Source organism: Pseudopodoces humilis, chromosome 12 (genome assembly GCF_049639895.1).
Source record: "Pseudopodoces humilis isolate 2021_Gansu_Grassland_sample_001 chromosome 12, ASM4963989v1, whole genome shotgun sequence".
Lineage (NCBI taxonomy): Eukaryota > Metazoa > Chordata > Aves > Passeriformes > Paridae > Pseudopodoces > Pseudopodoces humilis.
This window is the reverse complement of record NC_142211.1, coordinates 14,130,065-14,140,826: the sequence shown is the minus strand read 5'-3', so window position 1 is coordinate 14,140,826 and position 10,762 is coordinate 14,130,065. Positions and strand designations below refer to the sequence as shown.

The 10,762-nt window shown below is 44.4% G+C and overlaps 1 pseudogene; it reads right to left on the bottom strand.

Moving 5' to 3' along the window:
* Positions 1–1,280: 1,280 nt before the first annotated feature.
* Positions 1,281–9,274, bottom strand: LOC148183403 (endogenous retrovirus group K member 6 Gag polyprotein-like; annotated as a pseudogene).
* Positions 9,275–10,762: the final 1,488 nt, after the last annotated feature.

Genomic DNA, 10,762 nt, shown 5'->3' with positions numbered 1-10,762 from the left:
CATTTGCCAAACATAAGTCTGGGAGGAGTTCCAAAGATAACGGTAATATGATGTAGTCAAACTTCCGTCCTGCCATTGTAATTAATCAATTCTGTGCCTTTAGCAACACACTTCCAAAAGCATCATAATGGGTAGTAAGGGTTCCATGCCCTTTTCGGGACAAGAAGTCCCATTCCAAAATCCATAGTGGATCAATCTGTTCTGGAATCCATTGTCCTATAACGGCTGCAACTTCTTTGTGTTATAATGATATAGAATGATGTTAGGGTGTCACGTGGCTCTAAAGCAAGGTCCACATACCACTGACAAATAGTGGGTGAATTCTTCATCCCTTGAGTCATACCACCCATTGATACCTTTTCGCTGGTGCAGCATGATTTATGGTGGGAACAGTAAACACAAATTTTTCACAATCTTCAGGATGCAAAGGTATGGTGAAAAAACAGTCTTTGAGATCAATTACTGTTATGTCCCAGTTTTCTGGCAACATAGGGAAGGCAAGCCCAGTTGCAGACTTCCCATATCTTGCATAACTGCATTCACTGCTCTTAAGTCTTGTAATAGATGCCACTTTCCAGATTTCTTCTGTATGGTAAAAACAGGAGTGTTCCAAGGACTTGTGGATGACACTAAATGACCAACTTCAAGTTGTTCATCTACCAGTCGCTGCAGATGTACGAGCTTCTCTTGTGGTAGCAGCCACTGATCAACCCAAACAGGTTGATTTGTACTTCAGGTTAATTTCAGCACAGGTCGCTCAAAGCTCGCATCAGCAGCTGCTGTTAAAAAGGCGTCACCAACCGACAGCCCCATTGGGAAAGAACATCTTGGCCCAGAATCCAAATGGTAGTATTGAGTACATAAGGTTTTACTGAAGCGTGCAGTCCTTCTTTGCAATCTGTAATAACTACAAAATGATTCTGCTCCAGAATCCAACAGCATTCGTTTATTTTTTAAGACAATTTGTCCTGGTCCAGTGATGTCCACAACACACAATGGTTTTTCCGTTGTCAAATTTTGGACAAATGCCACCAAGGGACTTCCTGTTGAACCAAATCCTTCCTCTCCCCTTATTCGGGATTGTGCCCTGGGCACAGCTACTGTGAATGGAACCATTTGGGCAATAATACTTCCTATTGGTAATGTGACAGGGGGATTATGCACTTGTACCATTATTCCAATAGGCCCAGTATAATCTGCGTCTATGACTCTGGGGAGCGCAAATATTCCTTGCTTTGTTGCACAGGATCTTCCCAATAGCAATGCTGACAGTCCATATCCTAAAGATCCTGTTGCTGTTGAAGGTACAATGTGCACTTGTTTGTCACTGATGATTGTGAATTTTCCCATGGCCAAATTGACCCCTGCATTTCCTTTTGTTGCTGCAGTGAGTTCACTGAGACAGCCACTGCTGTGGGGTATTTGAATGTCATTGCACCCCCTATCTTGGTGCTCATCTTGTCGTTTCCTGAAATAGGGGTACCATCCTTTTTAAAGCGAGATCGACATTTTGCGGCTCAGTGACCAAACTTATCGCATTTGTGACATACACCTCCAAAAGGGGAAGCCTTAACTTCCTTAGGTGTCTCACACACCCTTTTTAAAATGATCTTTACTGACACAGATGTAACATCCTTGTCGGCTTGCACCACAGTCTCCTTTTCCCTGTATATTTGCTGAGCATAGAGCAACAGCTATGGCTTGAGCATGAATCTTTGCTTTTTCTCGTTCTTCTAGACGTGGCAATCGAGAGCAAGCTTTTTGCTAGGGAAGTTCCTGCTGGGAGTAATGCAATTATTTGTTGATGCTTAGGGTTGGCATTTTGAAAAGCTAAGTCCTTGCCAACCGCTGCTTTTGCGTCTTGATCCAGGTTTGGTGCACCCTCTAGAGCTTCTTTGAGGCAGTCCACAAAGGATATAAAAGACTCAGTAGGAGCTTGCACCACCTTGGTATAGGGGAGAACAGGTTTTCCTATTTGTGGAAGCTCTTGTAATGCTGCCAGTGCAAGAACCTGTGATTGCTGTGTAATTCATGGGTGAAGAGCAGCTTGAGCAGCACCGTCAAGGTATGCTCCAGTCCCTAAGAGCTGATCGAGCGTAGCTAACCACAATTGGTCACCAGGATCAAGTTGAACATTATTCAATTGAGGTAATTCAAATTTTTCTCTCCACTTGTCTTTAAACATCATAAATGCAGTAGGAGTCAAAACGAACTCCATCAAAGCCCGAATATCAGCTGGAACTAATATATGATTCTTAAAAAAGGATGATACAAGGGTCATGACTTGTTTGTTATCATAACCATAATCAATTACAGTCTGCTGCAGGTGACTGACAGTTTTCCAATCAAAGGGCTGCCATTGTAGTTGACCCCCAGTCGTATATACTGGCATAGCTGTGATACTTCCTGGGAGCATTACCCCTTCAATCATAGCATTTTCAATTGCTCCTTTCCACCTTTGACCTTGGTTGTAATCAGGATCTTTCAAGGGTGGATCGTCCACGGGAACTGAGCCAACAGGAAGCGATCTGTTTAACGGGGGTTCTTTGGTCTTAGTCCTTTTCCCTCTTAGTCAGGTGGGGAACCACCCTGTGGCTCCTGTCTCTTCATTATTGTCTATCATCCATTTTGATCCCAAGTCAGTGCCAAGTTTTTCCCAGTGGGCTAGTATTTCACTCTTTTTACTTGCCGACAGAACTCCCGCGGCCCCAAATTTAGATAGTAGATAGTTTTCTGCTTCCTCAATGGACATTTCTCCATCCATAAGACAATGTTTTACTCATATGCGTATTAGCCCCTGGTCTCCTCCTTGCTCAGGATATGCCTCAGAACATTGGACAGTATTAGGTTTATCGGCATTACTTGGGGGTCCACAAAACTGCTCCTCTACTGCCCTTAGCCCTTCAACAATGGCCTCATGAGCTTTTTTATATGCTTCTTTAACTGCTCCCTTTGAGGACCCCTTATCAAGTCTTTGCATATCTTTTAATAACCTAGTCATTTTTTTCCTTTTGCTCTTCCAGCACCTCCCTAGAGACGGCATCACAGAGATTGGGATATCGAGCGGCGTCTGAGGGAGCATGATTACCAATTTCACTTGGTTCTATCTCCATAGGGAGAGGCACACTCTCCGGGCTCTTCTGTCCGCTATCTGCGTATGGCAGAGGAGGTGCCGATGCCTCAACAGGGGGCTCCCAGGGACTGGGATCTAATTAATTTCCTTCCCAAAATTCTTTTTCGATCTGGGAGACAGGGAATGCAACAGGGGATGCTGGCAAATCAGGGAGTGAAAGCTTTTTCTCTCCTTTAAGCTCTGGCTCGGAAGCATGATTTACTGCCCTCTTCACTGCTGCACTGACTTTTGCTTCTCCTTGCATGTTTTCTATCATCGTTTTTACTGTCGGCCAGACAGGAGCCAGCATCCGTGCCTCTTTGTTTTCAACAGTAACAGAGTCCCACAATTCAGTACCAATATAGCCCCATGCTTCTGTACTAAATAACTGATCTGGCTTTTTAAAAGTCCTCTCCGCTGGCACCAACATAAGAGTGCCATAAGGTCTCCCTCCAGCAGCTTAGTTTCAGTCCATTTAGCTAGCTGGAGCAGGCTCTGTACAGCCGCCTTTTCTACTGCTGATGCAGCAGCTCCAGTCCTGCCAAAACACCAGAGTCCAAATAACTCTGAGCACGGATCCGCTCCTGTCACTCTCGGACGGCCTGGCTTACCTCGCCTTTTCCCAAGTCCTGGTCACGTCGGGGTTCACCAGGATACTGGGCTAGTTTTCATCATGCGAGACAGGAAGGACACGAACACCAATATTATGCAGAAGTCATACAAAGTTTACTTGCAGTTGATGGTTATTTATACAATTATATTTCCGTGCACACACCTAACTGCTGTCATCTAGCTACATAATTGGTTGCATACATTGTTCACGCACTGTCCACATACAATCATTCTCTTTCTTATTGGCTGATGTTATCAGATTCATTTCCCCCCACTCCAGGTGCACGTCTTCTTTTGCTGGCTAAAATCCCTAATTCTTTGCTACATCAGCAATTTCTTTACTGACATCGTTCATGTCCTTGATTTGTTTCCAGCTATTCTAAAATAGCCCAGGGCCCGACAGGTATGGAATATCCCTTTGGCTAATTTGGGTCAGCTGGCCTAGTTGTGTCCCCTCCCAGGATCTTGCCCACTCCCATCCCCTTTGATGGTGGAAGGAATGCCAGAGGGACAGTGCTGCTCAGCAGTAGCCAAAACACTGGTCTGTTATCAACACCTGTCCAGCTACTAATGCAAAGCACAGCACTGTGAGGACTGTGAACTTCACCTCAGTCAGACCCAATACAATCTTCACCCCTTATTCCATACTATTTGAGTCATACTCAGATCCTATATAATCTATATATTCTTATTACCAGAATCCTTTCTTATTCACACATACAGCTTAAACTACATCCTTAATCCATCTCTATACCAAACATAATTTTTTTAATTAACTACTATGGCCTGTCCTTTCACATCCCTCCAGGTGGTCTCCATTCCAGCAGGATGAGGGGTCAGGACAGGAGAAGTAGCACACTTGATGGTTGGACACTGACACTGTCCTGGTTCATCATAGCATTCTTCTTGCTCCTCTCAAAATTCATTCTTCGTCAGTTCATATCACTCCTGCTACTTTACCTCCTGTAACATACAACTCACGCCATAGATTATTCTTACCCAAAGGTTAAATCTCCTTGAGGTACACACCACATCTCCCCATCCTCCCGCATCACCTACCAAATACACCTAGGTCCTTGGGCAAAGACAATCCCACAAATGGGTTTGCCTTTTCCCATGTGGGAAGAAATCCACGCTGACTTCCCCAGACACTTCCCTATGTGTAATGCAGGGACCTTGTCTCCTTCCACAGTGTCTGGCAAAGGCAATTCCTTATGACTCTGAGGGTGGACATTCTTCTGGCTATAGTCAGCTGGGTGGTGGTGGCATGCGGAGGCTCCGCACCTCTCCTAGCTGCTATTGTGATTTCTGCTCTAGCTTTTAGCTGTCGGGATGAGACATTAGTAGCTGGGTTCTTTACCCCAGGACTGAGATTGATAAGAGAGAGGCAGTTTTCTCTTGTTCGGACTTGGTTGTTTATTCTTCTTTTATCTATATTACATATATACAGGGTACAAAGAGCTACATACACTAAGGTAGAAAGGTGCAAAATGGCTAACAAAGAACTTCTTCAAGGTCTTTTATATGTCTATTTATCCAATTAACAAATGCCAAGTAAATTATTTTTCTTACTGACCCAATGACCCGACACCTGTGTGTTGCACTGCAGCATTCTCTATCTAATCACTTATTACTACCCAAAAACCCTTAGAAGATGAAGAAGGAAGAAGGAGGAGAAAGGGACAACACCCTAAGTCTTCCATCTTGCCTCTTATTTTCTAAACTAGCTTAAACTTTAACTTTCTCACACAGTGACTTAAGAAAACTCTATCTAATTTACACACTCACATTTCCAGTTTCTCAACATTAACGGCTGTCTCCATGGTGTTATGTGAAATTCAGTGCTCTCTTGGCTGTCAGTCATGCATCACAGACAAAGGCACATATCCTGCATCTCTGACCCCAACATTTAACAAGGCTGTTGTGAGTGAAAATCAGCTCGTCAGAGCGACGCAGGAGTAAGAGAGATGGAGCTTTGATCTCTTTGGAGGCTTTTAATTCAGCTCTCTGCCCCAAGAAATCTCTGTAAGAATGCTGCTGGACTTACAGAGAGCTTTTATCCCCTGCAGGTCAGGGCGTGTCAAAGGGAACCATCAATAAGAAACACAGAATTAACATGAACTGAAAAGGATGCTGGACAGGTGGTTTTTTGCCTCACCACACCTGTGAAGGTGGCCAGCTATGGTTTCTCCCCTAAGGAGAGTGGCGAACTGTATCCTAAATAGTCTCTTCCCTCCAGGGCATGGGTGTATTTTTGGCTGGCTCACTGTCCCCCACAGCTGGCCAAGGCTGAGACAACTAGGGATGATGGTAAGGTGTAGTGGTTTGGATTTGTCAATTCCGTTTCCCGGCCAATGCACCAAATAAATGTCGTGGTTTTAAAGCAGTAACTACAAAAATTACTAGAAAACTTACTTATTTCTTGCTGTGAGATATGGATTAGAACAAGAGCAAAACAGGCTTAAAACTTAAAAGGAATAAAGAAAGTTTATTAACAAAACTACAAGAATAAGAACACCAGAATAAAACCTCCAGGAAACCCTTTTTTCCCCCACTACCCAACCATTCCCTTGTTCACATGACAACATAGAGACAAAAAACTTTGGAACTTTGGTGTTTAAAACAGTCTCAGTTCCTGCTAGAGTCTTTTCACCAGCCTTTGTAGAGAAACAGAAGTCTTCTTCTGCTAATCTATGGAGTTTCTCACAAGAAAACTACTTCTGCTATAGTTTTCTATTTCTCTGATGCCATCTGCCCGGAAATCTTGTCATCAGTTCACTCCTCCCATTTCACATCACTCTGAGGTGTGTTATGGGCCATGAGTCTAGGAATGTCGTTTTTAAAGATGAGTTATTCAAAGGCAGAAGTTCTCTTCATCTGTCTCTGTGACCTTTTCTGGAAACAGAAGTTTTCTCATTGCCTCTCAAGGCCTCAAATCTTCAACCATTACTTTGCCTCACTCTGTTTCAGCACCTCACTGTATCACAATTACTCCACATTTTGCTCAAAATCCACACTTTGAACACTCTATTCCTCCCAATATACTCTGTCATGAATTAAAGAAGTTTTTTCAGGACACTATTGTCCATTTCCATAGCTTTAACAGAAAAATATTTCAGCTTAATTAAAGCATCTCCTTATTCTCTACCTCTTCTGAAGATTAATTCTATTCTTTACTGTCTCCAACTCTTTATAAAGTCTCTTTACATGTTGATTACTCTCTTTTTCTTTCTCTGGAAAAAAAGGATTAATCTGCAAGTCTCATCTGGATAATGAAAAGGTTAAAATCTTGCCCAGGCTTTGTAGATGGTTCTGTGATCTCTGCAGGAGCAGCAGCTGGAGTTGTCTGCGATGGAAGATTCTTCATGGCTGCTCTGGAGAGTGTGGTCACTGTCTCAGCCTGCCACAGGTCAAGAGCTTTTTTTTCTTTCCTTACTTGGCAGTCTCTGGTAAATTCAGTCACAGCAAAAACTGCAGCCGAGCCAGGGACCGGCCTGGCCAGACCAAAGCCCGGGGCAAGCCCCGCAGGCCCCATCTCCCGGCCGGGAGCTGTGGCAGGCTTAGCCCAGCCCCTGACCAGGCCGCATGGCCTGGTCAGGGGACGGGAAGCCAGCTAAAGCTCTGTTACCTTTCACAGCCAGGAAACAAATAGACAAAGAAATTCCCAGGCTTAGGTCTTAAGGTGGTGTTCACAGGTTGATCTCACTTTTCAATGGTTAAAACTGCTGTCAATTCTTAGAAATGGCCAGCTGTTGGCTAGGAGAAAAAACTCCCATCAGCCTCCAGCGGTTTTAACTTCCTTAGATGTTTCTCTTTGTTTTCTTAAATGCTAATCTATCACATAAGGCTTCTGTGATAACATATTTAAGAAGAAAATCAAAACAAAGTAGGGCACAGTTTTTTTCTAGCCAGAGAAGAGGAGAAGGTGAGAACATGTGAGGGAAAACAATATGGAGACAACAAGGTCAGTGAAGGAGGAGGAGGAGGTGCTCCAGGCACCTAAGCAGAGATTCCTCCGCAGGCCATGATGAAGACTATGGTGAAGCAGGTGTCTCCCTGCAGTCCATGGAGGTTCACAGGGGATGCAGAGATCCACTCGAAACTTGTGGGGCAGGTGCCCACAGTGCAGGTGGTGGATGCCTGGAGGAGGCTTCAATCCAGTGGGAGACCTGGTAGAGAGAGGGGGCTCCTGCTTCTAAGCTGGAGCATCCTGTCCTTGGAGAATGGCACCCCATGGAAGAGTGACCCACACTGCAGCAGTGTTGGGAAGACTGCTTCTTGTGAGATTGGAACCATGCTGAAGAAGTTCAGGGTGAACTGTCTCCCATGGGAAGGGAACCCATGGTGTAGCAGGGGAAGGACTCCTCTCCTTGAGCTGCAGAAGAAAATCTCAGGCGGCAAACTGACCAAAACCCTCACACCCTGTCTCCTGCATTGTCGGTGGGAAGGAGGGAGGGTTTAGAGGTAAAAAGGTGTTCTAAAGGACTTATTGTACTTTTCAATATCCTCCTCTGATTCTGTTAGTAATAAACTCACTTTGTACCTCTAAGGTGAGCCTGTTTTGCCTTTGGAGTGTTTTTCTCCAGGTCCTTAACTCATTAACCCTTTGTTAATTTTTCTCTCCTCTGTCCAGTTGTGGCAGGGGAAGGTGAGTGATCAACTTTCATGGGTGCCTGGCATTTGGCCAGTGTCAAGCCATGACAAGTATAAAAAGCCCAGGTATTCAGTTGTTCGGGGTCCCTTCCCAAAGGCACTCTGCTTGAGCTGCACCATGATTAAATTACTTAAAGCAACCAGAGGTCTGAGACTCTTATGGGAAACCTAGGGTCAAGCTGGTAAGGAAACCTGGTCTGTGTGTGAGGGGGGTGTGTAGGGAGTCAAGTGGTGTACCTGTCAGCTCACTGGAACCTCCCATTTTGAATGGGCTTCAGTCCCAGCAGATAAAGTCTCTGGTGGTGGGTGAATGGTCAGACAGGAAAGTTTCCTTAACGAAGGTCTCCCTGGAGCCTTCTCTTCTCCAGGGTGAACAGCCCCAACTCTCTCAGCCTGTCTTCATAGCAGAGATGTTCCAGCTCTCTGATCATCTTCGTGGCCTCCTCTGGACTTGCTCTAGAAGGTTCATGTCCTTCTTATGTTGGGAGACCAAGATGCAGTACTCCAGGTGGGATCTCACCAGAGCAGAGGGGCAGAATCCCTTCCTCCAACCTGCTGCCCATGCTGCTTTTGATGCAGCCTGGGATATGATTGGCTTTCTGGACTGCAAACACATTGCTGGGTTGTATGAAGATTCTCATCTCCCAAGTCCTTCTCCTCAGGACTGCTTTCAATCCATTCTCTGTCCAGCTTGTACTTGTGCTTGGGATTACCCTGACCCAGGTGCAGGACCTTGTGCTTGTCCTTGTTGAATTTCATGACATTCACACAGACCCACGTCTCAAGCCTATCAAGGTCCCACTGGATGGCATCCCTTCTCTCCAGTGTGTCAACTACACCACACAGTTTGGTGTCATCAGCAAACTTGCTGGGGGTGCACTCAATGCCCCTGTCCATGTCACGGACTGTAGAAGTGGCTGTTCCTGGCCAACCTTAACAAGCAGCTTTTTCCCATGAGAAAGTGCATACCAAAAGACCATCTCCAGCCATAAATACCTGTGTGAGAGTGTTTTAATTAGGGGGCCCAGAACACTGGGCCTCAAAGACTATGTGGGATGTATGAATGTTTTTGAGCAAGAAACATCTGCTTGCCTGTTTGCTTGTGTTCTGCTTCACCTCCTCCTCCTTGCTGGCTGCATAGCTTTGATTCTACAATCTGTAAACAAGAATCTCATAAAGTCTTCGTGTATGCTTAATAAAGCAATTCTGTTGACTTAGGGTCCGTACCTCAATTGCTACACTGACAAAGATCTTAAACTGCACCTGTCCCCATACAGACCCCTGAGGTGATGCCTAGTGAGGCTGACGTAGAACAGAGGCTAGACAGAGTTAAAGAATAAAGTAGGTATTTATTAAAAGGCCTTAAAGGATGCACTTTGTGCAGTACAAGAGCCTGGCCAGGGCTACACCCAAGATAGACCCAGAATAGCCACAAAATGGATGACCGGTCATGAGGTTTCACACTTCTATAAGTTTTTGCTCTATGTGCATATTTGGGTTAGTTGTCCGATTATAGCTTAAGGTTATGAAGTTCCATCCTCCTTGTTTGCTCTCTTCAGTTCCCTGTTGTTTATGCTTTTTGGGCCTGAAGCTTGTAACGGTTGTCCTTGGTCTCAAGCTGGAAAAGGATTGTTTTGTCTACCTACCCTGTGAAGAGAACTTACTAACACTTAATATGAATCTCAGAGCTACACACCTAAGTGTTGGAGTCAGAGGCACAGAGTGCGTGCCCTTATCTCTGATACCTGGCTCTGACATCCAAAAAAGCACTGAATTTCATATAACACCATGAAAACAACTGTTAAATAGAAAAACTAGGAGTGTGAGTGTGTAAGTTAGAGAGTTTTCTTAAGTCACTGGGTGAGAAAGTTAAAGCTCTTTTAAAAACCAAAAGACAAGATGGAAGATTTAGGGTGTTGTCTCTTTTCCTTCTTTCTTCTTCTTCTTCTAAGGGTTTTTGGGTAGTAATAAGTGATTAGATAGAGAATGCTGCAGTGCAACACACAGGTGTTGGGCCATTGGGTCAGTAAGAAAAATAATTTACTTGGCATTTGTTAATTGGATAAATAGACATATAAAAGACCTTGAAGAAGTTCTTTGTTAGCCGTTTTGCACCTTTCTACCTTAGTGTATGTAGCTCTTTGTACCCTGTATATATGTAATATAGATAAAAGAAGAATAAACAACCAAGTCCGAACAAGAGAAAACTGCCTCTCTCTCATCAATCTCATTCCAAAGGGGAAAAAGAACCCAGCTGCAAGTGCCCCATCAGGACACCTAGGCAGCACAGAATCTGAAAAATATGAGAGCTAAAACTTAAGGCATCAGAGGAACACCACTCATCGCTGGTCTCCACTTGGACATTGTTATAAATCACTCACCACA